This window comes from Triticum aestivum, chromosome 5A, assembly GCF_018294505.1.
Source record: "Triticum aestivum cultivar Chinese Spring chromosome 5A, IWGSC CS RefSeq v2.1, whole genome shotgun sequence".
Lineage (NCBI taxonomy): Eukaryota > Viridiplantae > Streptophyta > Magnoliopsida > Poales > Poaceae > Triticum > Triticum aestivum.
Genome location: NC_057806.1, coordinates 646,866,775 through 646,881,927, shown reverse-complemented (window position 1 = coordinate 646,881,927; position 15,153 = coordinate 646,866,775).

The window sequence follows — 15,153 nt, the reverse complement described above, 5'->3', positions numbered from 1 at the left end:
CCTTTTATTGATCAAATGCTAGAAAGATTATCCAAACATACACATTTTTGCTTCTAGATGGTTACTCTGGCTTCTCTCAAATACCTGTGTCAGCTGATGATCAATCAAAAACCACTTTTACTTGCCCTTTGGTACTTTTGCTTATAGACGTATGCCTTTTGGTTTATGTAATGCACCTGCTACCTTGCAAAGATGCATGATGGCTATATTTTCTGACTTTTGTGAAAAGATATGTGAGGTTTTCATGGATGATTTCTCCGTTTATGGATCCTCTTTTGATGATTGCTTAAGCAACCTTGATCAAGTTTTGCAGAGATGTGAAGAAACTAATCTTGTCTTGAATTGGGAGAAATGCCACTTTATGGTTAATGAAGGTATTGTCTTGGGGCATAAAATTTCTGAAAGAGGTATTGAAGTTGATAAAGCTAAAGTTGATGCTATTGAAAGGATGCCATGTCCCAAGGACAGTAAAGGTATAAGAAGCTTGCTCGGTCACGCCGGTTTTTGTAGGAGGTTCATTAAGGACTTCTCAAAAATTTCTCAGCCTCTGACTAATCTATTACAAAAAGATATTCCTTTTGTCTTTGATGATGATTTTGTAGAAGCATTTGAAATACTTAAGAAAGCATTGATTTATACACCTATTGTTCAGCCACCTGATTGGAATTTACCCTTTGAAATTATGTGTGATGCTAGTGATTATGCTGTAGGTGTTGTTCTAGGGCAAATAGTTGATAAGAAATTAAATGTTATTCAATATGTTAGTAAAAAAATCATAAGCAAGCTTTTGGGACGAGACTCCGCCGCCACGAGGCGGAACCTTGGCGAAACCAATCTAGGGCTCCGACGGAGCTGTTCTGCCGGGGAAACTTCCCTCCGCGAGGGGGAAATCATCACCATCGTCATCACCAACGATCCTCTCATCGGGAGAGGGTCAATCTCCATCAACATCTTCGCCAGCACCATCACATCTCAAACCCTAGTTTATCTCTTGTATCCAATCTTTGTATCCAAACCTCAGATTGGTACCTGTGGGTTGCTAGTAGTGTTGATTACTCCTTGTAGTTGATGCTAGTTGGTTTACTTGGTGGAAGATCATATGTTCAGATCCATTATGCATATTAATACCCCTCTGATTATGAACATGAATATGCTTTGTGAGTAGTAACATTTGTTCCTGAGGACATGGGAGAAGTCTTGCTATTAATAGTCATGTGAATTTGGTATTCGTTCGATATTTTGAAGAGATGTATGTTGTCATCCCTGTGGTGGTGTCATGTGAACGTCGACTACATGACACTTCACCATTGTTTGGGCCTAGAGGGAGGCATTGGGAAGTAATAAGTAGATGATGGGTTGCTAGAGTGACAGAAGCTTAAACCCTAGTTTATGCGTTGCTTCGTAAGGGGCTGATTTGGATCCATATGTTTCATGCTATGGTTAGGTTTACCTTAATACTTCGGTTGTAGTTGCGGATGCTTGCAATAGGGGCTAACCATAAGTGGGATGCTTCTCCAAGTAAGGACAGTACCCAAACACCGATCCACCCACATATCAGATTATCAAAGTACCGACGCGAATCATATAATCGTGATGAAAACTAGCTTGACGATAATTCCCATGTGTCCTCGGGAGCGCTTTACATCATATAAGAGTTTGTCCAGGCTTGTCCTTTAGCACAAAAAGGATTGGGCCATCTTGCTGCACCTTATTTACTTTTATTACTTACTACTCGTTACCAATTACCTTATCACAAAACTATCTGTTACCGATAATTTCAGTGCTGGTAGAGAATACCTTGCTGAAAACCGCTTATCATTTCCTTCTGCTCCTCGTTGGGTTCGACACTCTTACTTATCGAAAGGACTACGATAGATCCCCTATACTTGTGGGTCATCAATGGACTCTGCATTATCTCCATCACATCCGAAGCATATCACCTACGCTGACAAAGGCAAAAGCAAGGTATTGGGTCTAGGTAAGGTTGCAATCTCAAAGGATCGACACATGGACAAAGTCATGCTTGTCGAGTCCTTAGGGTTCAACCTCATGTCTGTCTCAATGCTTTGTGATCTTGATATGGTTGTTGTCTTTGGCAAGTATCGTTGTGTTGTGATCATGGAAGCTGACAATTCCAAAGTCTTCGAAGGCTTTATGAAAGGAGATTTGTATATTGTTGATTTCTCTACAGGACCACAACCTGCTACATGTCTACTTGCAAAAGCTTCAGAAGGCTAGCTATGGCATCGGCAACTTGGTCATGCTGGGATGAGGAACTTGCACACGCTCGCGAAGAAGAAGCATGGCATTGGCATCGAGGATGTCAAATTCCTCAAGGACCATTTGTGTGGAGCTTGTGAAGCCGGAAAGATGACCAAGGCCAAGCATCCCTCAAATACCATCATGACTACCACTCGTCCATTTGAATTGCTTCACATGGATCTCTCTGGCCCTACTCACTATGCCACATTTACTAATGATGCATCTTTATATGGCTTTTTGTCATTGCTGATGATTATTCTCGATATACATGGGTGCATATCATCACTTACAAAACTGAAGTGCTGGAAGTCTTCAAACGATTTTTCTAGAGGGCTTCAACCAACTTTGGTGTGAAGATCAACCACATTAGAAGTGATAATGGAACTGAGTTCAAGAACACTGGTCTTGATGACTATCTTGATGAACTTGGTATCACTCATGAGTTATCTGCTCCATATACTCCTCAGTATAATGGCGTCGTGGAGCGCAAGAACATGACTCTTGTTGAGATGGCTTGCACTATGCTTGATGAGTACAATACGCCTACTCCCTTCTGGCCTGAGGCAATTGATATTGTGTGCCACATCATCAATAGGGTATATCTTCACAAATTCTTCAAGAAGACTGCATATGAACTCCTCACTGACAAGAAACCCAATGTGAGTTATTTCAAAGTCTTCGGTGCTAAATGCTGGATTAGAGATCCTCATCATAGTTCTAAATTTGCACCGAAAGCACATGAAGGTTTTATGCTCGGTTATGGTAAGGACTCGCACACCTACAGAGTCTTCAACACCTATCACCACAAGGTTGCTGAAACTATAGATGTGCGGTTCGATGAAACTAATGGCTCGCAAAGAGAGCACCTACCTCCCGTGACAGATGAAATACCTCCTGAGGAATCCATCAAGTTCAAGACTACTGAGGATGTCATTCCTACCGAAGAATCTGCTGAAGAAGTTGTTCTAGAACATGAAGAACGTCATGTTGATGCACCTGAGGAAAAATGGTGCTGAAGAAAATGCTGATCAAATTCCTCAACGACAACCAGCTCATCCTCGCGTTGCAAATGAAGTGCAGATTGAGAAAATCATCAGTGACATCAACATCCCAGGTCCTCTCACGCGCTCAAGAGCTTTACATTTATCTAACTTTTGTGGGCACTTTGATTTCGTCTCTATCACAAAGCCCAGTAAGATAGATGAAGCATTTCTGGAGCCTGAGTGGATTCAAGCTATGCAAGAGGAATTACATCAATTTGAGCTCAACAACGTCTCAGAAATGGTCAAATATCCAGATCCTCACAAGCACAATATCATTGGCACAAAGTGGATCCACCGCAACAAGCAAGATGAAAATGGCCTTGTGGTGAGGAATAAGGCACGACTTGTAGCTCAAGGCTACACACAGGTTGAAGGAATTGATTTCAATGAAACTTTTGCACCTATTGCTAGACTTGAGGCTATTCGCATATTGCTTGCTTATGCTAACCATCATGATATCATCTTATATCAAATGGATGTGAAAAGTGCATTCCTCAATGGTAAGCTTGAGGAAGAAGTATATGTTTCTCAACCCCGAGGTTTTGAAGATCCAAAGCATCCTGACAAAGTCTTCAGACTCAATAAGGCCCTCTATGGCCTCAAGCAGGCCCCTCGGGCGTGGTATGATACTTTGAAGGAATTCCTCATGAAGACAGGCTTCAAACCTGCTTCACTTGACCTAACTCTTTTCACTAAATCTTATGATGGTGAATTGTTTGTGTGCCAAATATATGTTGATGATATCATTTTCGGCTGTACTAACCAACGTTACAGTGATGAATTTGCCTATATGATGAGTGAAGAATATCAAATGTCTATGATGAGAGAATTGAAATCTTCTTAGGTCTCCAGATTCGTCAACAGCGCAATGGCATATTCATATCTTAGGAGAAATACCTCAAGGATGTACTGAGGAAATTCGGCATGCAAGATTGCAAAGGAGTCAAAATCCCTATGCCCACAAATGGCCACTATGCACTAATGAAAATGGTATTGACTTTGATCAAAAGGTATACCGCTCCATGATTGGTTCTTTATTGTATTTATGTGCATCTAGGCCAGATATTATGCTTACTGTTTGCATGTGTGCCTGATTTCAAGCTACACCGAAGGAATCACACCATAAAGCTGTGAAGCATATTCTTCGATATCTAGCTCACACACCAACACTTGGATTATGGTATCCCAAGGGCTCGGCTTTTGATCTCATTGGATATTCAGACTCTGACTATGCTGGTGATCGTGTGGACTGCAAGTCAACATCAGGCACATGCCATTTCCTCGGACGATCTTGGTCTGTTGGTCCTCGAAGAAACAGAACTACTTATCACTGTCTACTGCTGAAGCTGAGTACATTGCTGCTGGTTCGTGCTATGCTCAATTGCTGTGGATGAAGCAAACCCTCAAGGACTACGGCGTCAACATGAAGAATGTGCCTCTCTACTATGAGAATGAGAGTGCCATCAAGATTGCTCATAACCCTGTTCAGCACTCAAAGACAAAGCACATTCAGATTCGTCATCATTTTCTTCGTGATCATGTGTTGAAGGGCGACATCTCTATTGAGCATGTGAAGACTGAAGAACAGCTAGCCGATATCTTCACTAAGCCCTTGGATGAGAAGAGATTTAGCAAGTTGAGGTGTGAGCTAAATATCTTAGAATCTTCGAATGTCCTTTGAAAAGGACACACATCCTAACACTTATGCAAAACGTATGACTTAGATGTGCAACACAGAAAGTAACATTTTTCTTCAATCAATGAAGACTAACCCTCTAAGTGTGAAGAAATTAACAAAGAATTTGATTCTCAGAACCCTACGATAATTGTACGCGGTGTCTGAAATCATCATTCTTATACGGTGGGTCACGCCACCACCAAAAGTTGAAAATCTTCAATCTGAGTTTTTCCTCAACTTTGAAATTCCTTAGTTGTTCTTTTTCTTCAACTTCGCAATGTCTTCACTCTTTCCGATGTTGTTTTTCATTAATTTACTATATTTTTACGAAAATTACTATATTTTACATAGTGTGTTACTAGATTTTGTATGTACCGTTACTGGGGTGTAGAATAAGCTATTCTACGCTCATGCTTAGAATAGTGTTACCCTCTATGCTATTACTTCAGCATTCACTTATTGCTATTACTTCAAATTGCTTGTTCTGCTAAGTGAATGTGATCGGACCCTTCCCCCTCTATGCTAAACTCAACCTAGTCTATTCACAAATTCTTCATGTGCGTTCTCTTTGAAACTCGTTCAAAATCTTCACTGTGTCCTTGTCACCTGAAGAAATTGCGAACAAAACTTTAAACTTATCTTATCTGAATTTTCGGCTTTTGCCGCTCAAACCGTTCCACTTCCACAATATAGTATCCTATTCACCCACAATCGCACACGATTGTCACCTCTCAGTACGTGGGTGACACATGTCTCGCGAATGAGAAGGGTCAGGGGCACGTTCGTCCAATTTCCTCGGGTGAGCAGTTTCTCACTTCGACTATAAATACCCCCTCCCTTCCTCACTTTGTTTTTACTCCGCTCGACCTCACTCCCTCGCTCAAGCTCTCAAACCCTAGCGCCGCCGTTACTTCCATTGTCGCCAATGAGTAAGAGATTCATTGCCTCGACCTCATCGCCGCCGTACTCACGCCGGCTGCGGATTTCTTCACCCTGTCACCGCTGTAGCTGTCATCCTCTGCCAAGTTAGGGCGTGGAAGATCTGAACTGACGAGCTTCCAAATCTACACTTCACAGTTCGTCGTGTTCTTCGTCAAGGGTAATTAAAAGTTACTTTTACTGCCCTTGTTGATTCTAGTGTTTTCTTCAAATCTTCAAAAGGTGTTTATTCCTCAACTCTTCATACACTAAACACGTCACATGTCATCGGTTCTTGATCTGTTTCTCTAAGCAACTTTTCAAGATTCCTCAATTGTGTGGATTTTCAAATGTGTACAACTCTGGAACCTAAGTCAAAGAACGCTTAGTGAAATTCCTCAAGACTCATCCGGTCAAATTCCTCAAACTTGTTCTTTTTGCAAAAACTTCTAAGAACGCATATGACCTCTCCAAATTCTTTGCACCTATACTCTGTTCACAGGTACACACGTCCGCTACTGAATCTCTAGGTTCTCATCAACTTAACTCATTTGCAGCGTTCATCGAAGAAAAGTTGCATACCTCTTCAAAGAACTCAATAGTTCAAAACCCTCAGCTGAAGAAAATGGCTGGCGGAAAGAAACCTCAGAAGGAAGGAAAGAAGCTGGAAGTCAACACAACTTTTGAGATCCCTGAAGACATTTACAAGGATTATTGCACTCCTGATGAGGCCACACATGAAAAGGAAACCAAGAATGAGCGCAAAGTGCGCATCCAAAGGATAGAGAGGAGATGGGCATGGGAATGGAGAGAGTACAGGTATGTTACTCCAAAATATATGAAGAAATTCGCTCTTCACCCTCCTTGCCCAAGACCTCCATTGGCACCTGGCCAAGCGCGGTGAGGACTATCCTGATGAATGGGCCAAGCGTCAAGCTAAGTTGGCCAGAGTAGCAAAAGAAGTAGTGAGGAAATTCAATGAAGACTCTGCTGCTGTTGCTGCCACTGCTGAGGCCTCTACTAGCAAGCCGAAGAAGGACATGCCTAACAATCCCACACACAAGCCCAATGCCTCTTCTTCTTCAATGCCCTCACGGCCAAGCTCCTCTGCAATGCCCTCACGGCCAACTTCTGCTAAGCCCTCATGGTCAATTCCTCAAGCCACCCCAGTTCCTCAAGTTACAAAATCTTCAGCTCCTCCTTCAAAGTCCTCAGCACTTGCACATCTAGCCTTGTGCCAAAGGACAACAAGCATCTCTATTGCCTCAGGAGCCTCTGCAAGTTCATCAGCTCCTCTAAACTCTTCAACTGGCCCCACTCTGCTGAAGACCAAGGCCACTGCAGGACGAGGCACCAGACCAAGTCCTCAAAAGAAGCAGGTCACCTTCCAAATACCGTCCGATGACGATGAAGATGATGATGAAGAACTCGCTGAAATCATCAGAGATAGGCAGCACAGGGCCGCTAGAGCCAAAGGCAGTAGTGTGCCATTGATCCTGGATCCAAAGTTGATCCTCGACTTCATCGAATTGTGGCACAAGGACCCCAACACACCTCTGCCTGAGATGAACCTCACTCCTGGTCAAAGTCATGTGTTGACTCACTTCATTGACGAAGAAAAATGGAAATATGAACAGGGGAGGAAGGTGAAGAAAGCGCAGTACAAGAAAGAGCGCTTTCTGAAGCAAAACTTCTTGAAGCTTTCACCTGAAGAACTTGTGGCCCTGCAATCAGAGATCAAGAATCTAAGTGATGAATTTGATCGCTACTATGATGACTAGCTTGGATCCAAGGTCAGATTTGTCAAGATAAAACTGAAAAATCCACTACCAATGTTGCAGCCCCAACGCAACAAGAATTTCCTCAGGCTGAAGCATCTGCTCAGCCTACTGAAGAAAATGCCAGCATCGCTGATGATAATCAGGCTGCTGAAGAAAATGCTAGTACCAGGGCTGATGACTGCATTTTAGCCGCTGATGAAACTGACAGGGCAACCACTAGTGTTGTGCCTAAAGAAATTGCCAGGCCATCTGAAGCTTCAACCGCTGTGCCTGAAGAAACTGCTTATGCCAGGGCAACTGCATCAGTTGTGCCTAAGAAACGGAACCAATTTCCTCTGCTCCTCCTGCACCTGCACCAAGTCCAATTCTTCCTTCTGCATTAGAAGCGAAGAAGACCAAGGCTACGGAGCGTGCAGCTGTGAAGAAAAGGAAAACATCAACTTCATCAGACTCTTCAGCTCTGAAGAAGATGAAGAAATTGACCAGCTCGTTTGAAAATCCGATTGATGTTGTTCCATTCTCAAGCATGCCATCAAAGGAACTCGTTCCTTTTGATGAAGAATATGTGATCCCAAGGGGATCCGATGAAGACATTCCTTCTGCTGCTTCTTCAGAGCAGTTGGATGAAGAAATTGAAGTGGATGCAATCCCTTCAACCCCGGTTGTTTCATCTCCCATGCCTCAGTTTACTGCTGAAGAGGTCGGCCTTGAAGAAATGAGTGGAGAAGATGAGGATGTGGACATTGGGTGCACAACATCAGTACTGAATGATGACTTTTGGGAAAGTCAGCACCCCAATTCTCCTTTGTTCACTCCTCTGCAACAAATTCCTCGGTCCCCAGTGACTACTGAAGTTCAAATGGGTTCTAAAGAACCACACCCCACTCCATCCATCCCTGAAGAGATTCCAGCCACTAGTGCTGATGACATTGCTGCTGAAGAATTGAAGACCCAGGCTGCCACTGAAGAAGAAACTGAAATTTCTCTGCCCGCGGATCCTGAGATTGCGATTCCTGAGGTTGTGATGCAATTGACTGACACTCCTCACCCCAAGCCAAAGGATCCTTTCTCAAAGAAGCAAAAAATCAAGGCTGATGACTTCTTCCACGAGCATGTTTTCTTCACGGACTACAACCCCTATGACTCTGCTCATCTTAGAAGGAAGCGCTTCTGGACTACCAGCCAAGCAAACTTCTATTCTTCGCCACTTTTCAACAAAGACAAAGTCTTCGACCATGAGCATATTCCACACGTGGACATGGAATCACTGCCTTGCTACGCGCCAGTCCTCAGTGTTCTTCATGATGCTGGGCTGCTCAACTTTTGCACCGATATTGTTGATTGGAATGAAGAGCTAATTCTTCAATTCTATGCAACGCTGCACATCACAGGAGACGTTGAAGATGTGAACTCTTGGGTATTGGACTGGATGACATAGAATACTCACTACAAAGCACCGGCCTCTAAATTGCTTCATGCCCTGCCTGTCAGTCCTCCCCTTGAAGGCGCTCGCTGCATATATCATGAACCCGAACTTACCGCTCACTACATGCAAGTGTTGATGAAGCCGCTGAAGCCCGGTCAAGACCCAAGGACCATATTCCTCGTGAAGGAATTGTTGTTTGTGCCTAGAACTGTCTATCGCATTCTGACGAAGACATTGAGTCCAATTAAAGGCCATGATTCAAATGATGAAGAAGTTGTTGGCATCATGAAGAATCTGTTGTTCAATATCATACATGGCATTCCCATCAACTACCATGACTTCTTCATGAGGACTCTGGCAAATGTTGCCCTCTCTCCATTTGAGTTGAAGCCTTATGCTCCTTGGATTATGAGATTCCTCAGAACAAGGTCTTCAATCAACTACAAGGTTGATCTTTAGAATCATGTCAATTACTTGCCCCCCATAGAAGTCCTCAAGCAGACATTTTCCTCATCTGATGAAAAGGGCAAGGCTACTGCTATTATTGATGAAGGCATTCGTCCATTGGATGGTCTGTTCCGCAAAGTTGCATCCTACTCCACCAATGATAACTCTGCCACTCATGACTCTGCCGCAAATGCTTCTAAGAAAAATCCTCAAGACACAGCTCCAAGGGTGATGACTGATCGTGAGCTTCTCCTTAGTCTTCACCAGAAGGTCGATCGCAACCACAAACGGGTTAAGCGTTAGTTTCATTCTATTCTTCACAACATGACTGCTACACACAATGCAGTGAAGAAAAACCATTACTACCTCCATGAAGTCTTCGGTCGCACCTGGGTTGTTCTGTCACATCTGTATGGTGAAGATGATCTGAAGCAAATGGGTTTCAAGCAGGACTTTGAATGGTCTCAGCCACCGGCGAAGAAATTCAAGAATACCAAAGTTCCTTCCTTGGTAGCCAGCTCATATTCTTCACCACTTGCGACTGATGAACATGAAGACTTGAACGACACTGCGGCAGGCCCTACTTCAACAACCGACCCCAACAATACTGGCGCTCCTTCATCGACTCAGTGATGATATTCTTCAGGGGCGTTAGTCCTCATTTTTCGTCCCTTTTGGTCGATCGATGACAAAGAGGGAGAAATTTGAGTTAGTCTTCAAGTGAGTCTACTTATATGGGCGTTTTTTCTAAGTTACAACTCTCGTTCTTTTGAAGACTTTGCCGAATCGAGATGTAAACTTAAAACCCGATGGTGGTCTGATACTTTTGCTATGTTCTTCTGCATGCTTATTCCTCATTTTTGTTAATGCACGCATGCTGAATTACATCAGTCACCATATTTCATCATGCATTTCAAATTCGTCATATTATATGTTAAATGCGTGCATGAATTACAAGATATAGGGGGAGATCTCCATGACTCTACTCTTCAAGTGTGCATTGATTCAAAAGAAAATTCCTCACTATGCACACCTTCAGGGGAATTTCTTCTATATCTTGCAAATCAAATTCCTCAATATCAGTATTTACACTTCATATGTTTATCACCATTGAAAACTTAACCTATATTGTCATCAATCACCAAAAAGGGAGAGATTGTAAGTGCATCTAGTGCCCCTTAATGATTTTGGTGTATTGAAGACTTATAGGTTAAGGGACTGGTGCGTTTGTGAGTGTACACAGGTCTATAAGTCTATGAGGAGTTTGATATTTATAGAGAAAGTCAACCCCTAAAAATGAAGTTCTTCAACTGAAGACTTTGGATTTCTGAAGACTTTGAAAGTGAAGAAATTGATGTGACCATGAAGACTTGGTATTCATTCGAGGAACATGAAGCGTGAAGACTTTTATTTTCGTAGTTTCATTTTTCTCTTTCTTGAGTCATAGGAAACACTGTACTGTTAAAGGGGGTCGAGGAAATACTAAGGAAAAGTTTCCAAGTGATGCTCAACTCAAAATCCTACACCTACCAATCCCTTCGAGTGAAGCCATTGGAAATCTCATGCAGTTCAGTCAACTTCTTCAATGATAGAGACGAAGTTCTTCTGGTCTTTGAGGAATTTGTTCCGACTGAGGAGTTAGGAATTCGCCAGTGCGGATTGCCTACAAGTGAGGAACATGATAGCCCTGAGGAATTTGATAGTCAAATTTCTAACCTTTCTGTGCTACGCGCCAGCTGTCCCAAAATATCCTTCCACCTAACGGTCATATCATTGAAGGGCATTTATGTCTTATCATGTCGGGCTGCTCCCTAGGCTATAAATAGCCGCCCCCTACAACCACTAGCTGGTTGGCTACTCCGAGAGAAACTGACACTTGTGATTTGAGAGCATCCCATCCTCCAAGGACTTTGAGCGAAAATCATCAAGTGAGGAAAACCCAAACCCAAACACATACAAACCCAAAGTGATTGAGCATCACTGAAGAGATTGATCCTGCGTGGATCTGACACTTGTTACCTTTGAAGAGTGTGCATCTTCCAGACGGTTAGGCGTCATGGTCTAGAGCATCCAAGAGGAAATTATGGATCGCCGAGTGACCAAGTATGTGATGGTTTGGAAGTCACCTGAAGACTTACCACGAGTAATTGGGCGAGGTCTGTGTGACCTTAGCTCAAGGGGAATACGGTGAGGACTAATTGTCCTAAGCTGTGTGTTCAGGACTGGGTTGAAGGAAATATGCCCTAGAGGCAATAATAAAGTTATTGCTTATTTCCTTAGTTCATGATAAATGTTTATTATTCATGCTAGAATTGTATTAACCGGAAACATAATACATGTGTGAATACATAGACAAACATAGTGTCACTAGTATGCCTCTACTTGACTAGCTCATTGATCAAAGATGGTTAAGTTTCCTATCCATAGACATGAGTTGTTATTTGATCAACGGGATCACATCATTAGGAGAATGATGTGATTGACTTGACCCATTTCGTTAGCTTAGCACTTGATCGTTTAAGTTTACTGCTATTGCTTTCTTCATGACTTATACATGTTCCTATGACTATGAGATTATGTAACTCCCGAATATCGGAGGAACACTTTGTGTGCTACCAAACGTCACAACGTAACTAGGTGATTATAAAGGTGCTCTACAGGTGTCTCCGAAGGTGTTCGTGGAGTTGGCATAGATCAAGAATAGGATTTGTCACTCCGATTGTCGGAGAGGTAACTCCGGGCCCTCTCGGTAATGCACATCACCATAAGCCTTGCAAGCAATGTGGCTAATGAGTTAGTTGTGGGATGTTGCATTACGGAACGAGTAAAGAGACTTGCCGGTAACGAGATTGAACTAGGTATTGAGATACCGACGATCGAATCTCGGGCAAGTAACATACCGATGACAAAAGGAACAATGTATGTTGTTATGCGGTTTGACCGATAAAGATCTTTGTAGAATATGTAGGAACCAATATGAGCATCCAGGTTCCGCTATTGGTTATTGACCGGAGACGTGTCTCGGTCATGTCTACATAGTTCTCTAACCCATAGGGTCCGAACGCTTAAAGTTCTATGACGATCGGTATTATGAGTTTTTGTGTTTTGATGTACCGAAGGTAGTTCAGAGTCCCGGATATGATCACGGACATGACAAGGAGTCTCGAAATGGTCGAGATGTAAAGATCGATATATTGGATGACTATGTTCGGATACCAGAAAGGTTTTGGGAGGTTTCGAACATTTACCGGAGTACCGGGGGGTTATCGGAACCCCCCGGGGAGTATATTGGGCCTAATGGGCCTTAGTGGGAGAAGAGGAGGGGCGGCCAAGGGCAGCCGCGTGCCCCCTCCCCCTTTCCTTCTCTCTTCTCCCCCTTCCTTCTCCTCTCCTACTCCAACTAGGACAAGAGGGAGTCCTACTCCCGGTGGGAGTAGGACTCCCCCCTTGGCGCGCCCTCCTCCTTGGCCGGCCGCCTCCCCCTAGCTCCTTTATATACGGGGGCAGGGGGCACCCCATAGACACAACAATTGATATGTTGATCTCTTAGCCGTGTGCGGTGTCCCCCTCCACCATAATCCACCTCGATTATATCGTAGCGGTGCTTAGGCGAAGCCCTGTGACGGTAGTTTCATCAACATCGTCACCATGCCATCGTGCTGACGAAACTCTTCCCCGAGCTCTACTGGATCATGAGTTCACGGGATGTCACCGAGCTGAACGTGTGCTGAACATGGAGGTGCCGTACGTTCGGTACTGAGGATCGGTCAATCGTGAAGACGTACGACTACATCAACCACGTTGTCATAACGCTTCCGCTTAACGGTCTACGAGGGTACATGGACGACACTCTCCCCTCTCGTTGCTATGCATCACCATGATCTTGCGTGTGTGTAGGAAAAATTGGAAATTACTATGTTCCCCAACATGGGTGTCCAGAACTGTGTGTCCTCAGGTTTGAATACCTAGCCGCCCTAACCAGACGTACAACTGTCACAGCAGTTGGAACTGGTCTACCAAATCATTGTCTTCACCAAGCCTACTGGTTCTATTTCCTCAACCCTTCCATTTCCTCATTAATGTGTTGTCTGCTTGTTCATATCTGTTCGAAGACTTTGACTGAAGACTTTCTCAATTTCCTCAGTTCAATTTATTCAGTCTGTTTGTCTTCATACTATTTATCCTGTGTTTACGCTTTCTGTACTCTGTGCTTATTTTTATTTCATCATGATGACCATGCTTAGGTTCTGTTATGTTTGTATCTGAGTACTTATTCCGCTGCAAGTAGTTCTTCGCTCAGGAATTTCCTCACCCTGAAATTCCTCAGTGAAGAATTCATAAAAATCGCCTATTCATCCCCCTCTAGTCGACTTAACGCACTTTCAATAAGATATCGCTCCGGCCCGTCCTTTGCAACAAAAAGGATTGGGCTAACTTGTTTCACCTTAGTTACTATTGCTACTTGTCACTTGTTACAAATTATCTTACTATCAAAGTACTCGTTACCGGCAATTTCAGTGTTTGTAGAAAATACCTTGTTTAAAACCGCTTGTCATTTCCATCTGCTCCTCATTGGGTTCAACACTCTTACTTATATAAAGGACTACGGTTGATTCCCTATACTTGTGGGTCACCAGGGAGCCATTTCATGAATGGCCTTGATCTTCTCTACATCTATTTCTGCACCTCGGACTGAAACAACAAAGCTAAGAAACACAACCTTGTCGGTGAAAATTGTGCACTTTTCAATGTTAGCATATAACCCCCTGAGAACAAAAACCACGCATCATTTATTTGTTTGACATGTTCGTCCACAGTTTTGCTATGAATCAGAATCATCAAAGTAGACAACTACAAACTTGCCAATGTAATCTCTAAGAACATTATTCATCAACCTCATGAAAGTAGTAGGTGCATTTTTACCCCAAAAGGCGTAAACAACCACTCGCATAAGCCAAAATTTGTTTCGAAAGCAATTTTCCACTCATCATTGTCTTTCATTCTAATTTGGTGGTATCCACTTCGCAAATAAATTTTAGAAAAGATAATGGAGCCACTAAGTGCATCAAGCATATCATCAAGTCTAGGTATTGGACGCCTACACTTCATGGTTATGTTGTTAATAGCTCGACAATCTACAAACTCCAAGACCCATCTTTCTTAGGTACTAAAAGGACCGGTACAACACGAGAAGAAAGAGTTTACCTTACACAAACTCTTTAGTAGATCCTAAACTTGTCGTTTAATCCCCTTGGTTTACTCCGGGTTTGTGCGGTACGATGGACGATTTGTCAATGGTGCTCCTTTGTGGTGGCAATCCCGATGGTACTTCGTTGGTAAACACATCTTCATACCCCCTGCAAAACTGCAAGAACAACACTAGGAGTGGTAGAGGGTAAGAAAACTTTAGAAACAAAATTGTCCTTGTACGAAAGTATGAAGAACGCAGAAACTATAATCCACTAATCCATGCTTTCCCATGTCTTGGTTAATTTGAGTTGTGGAGTTTTGTTTGGTGTTGGATTCTCTCTCTCTATGTTGGTGGATCTCACTCAAGTGTCTCTCTCTCTATGTTGGTGGATCTCACTCAAGTCTCTC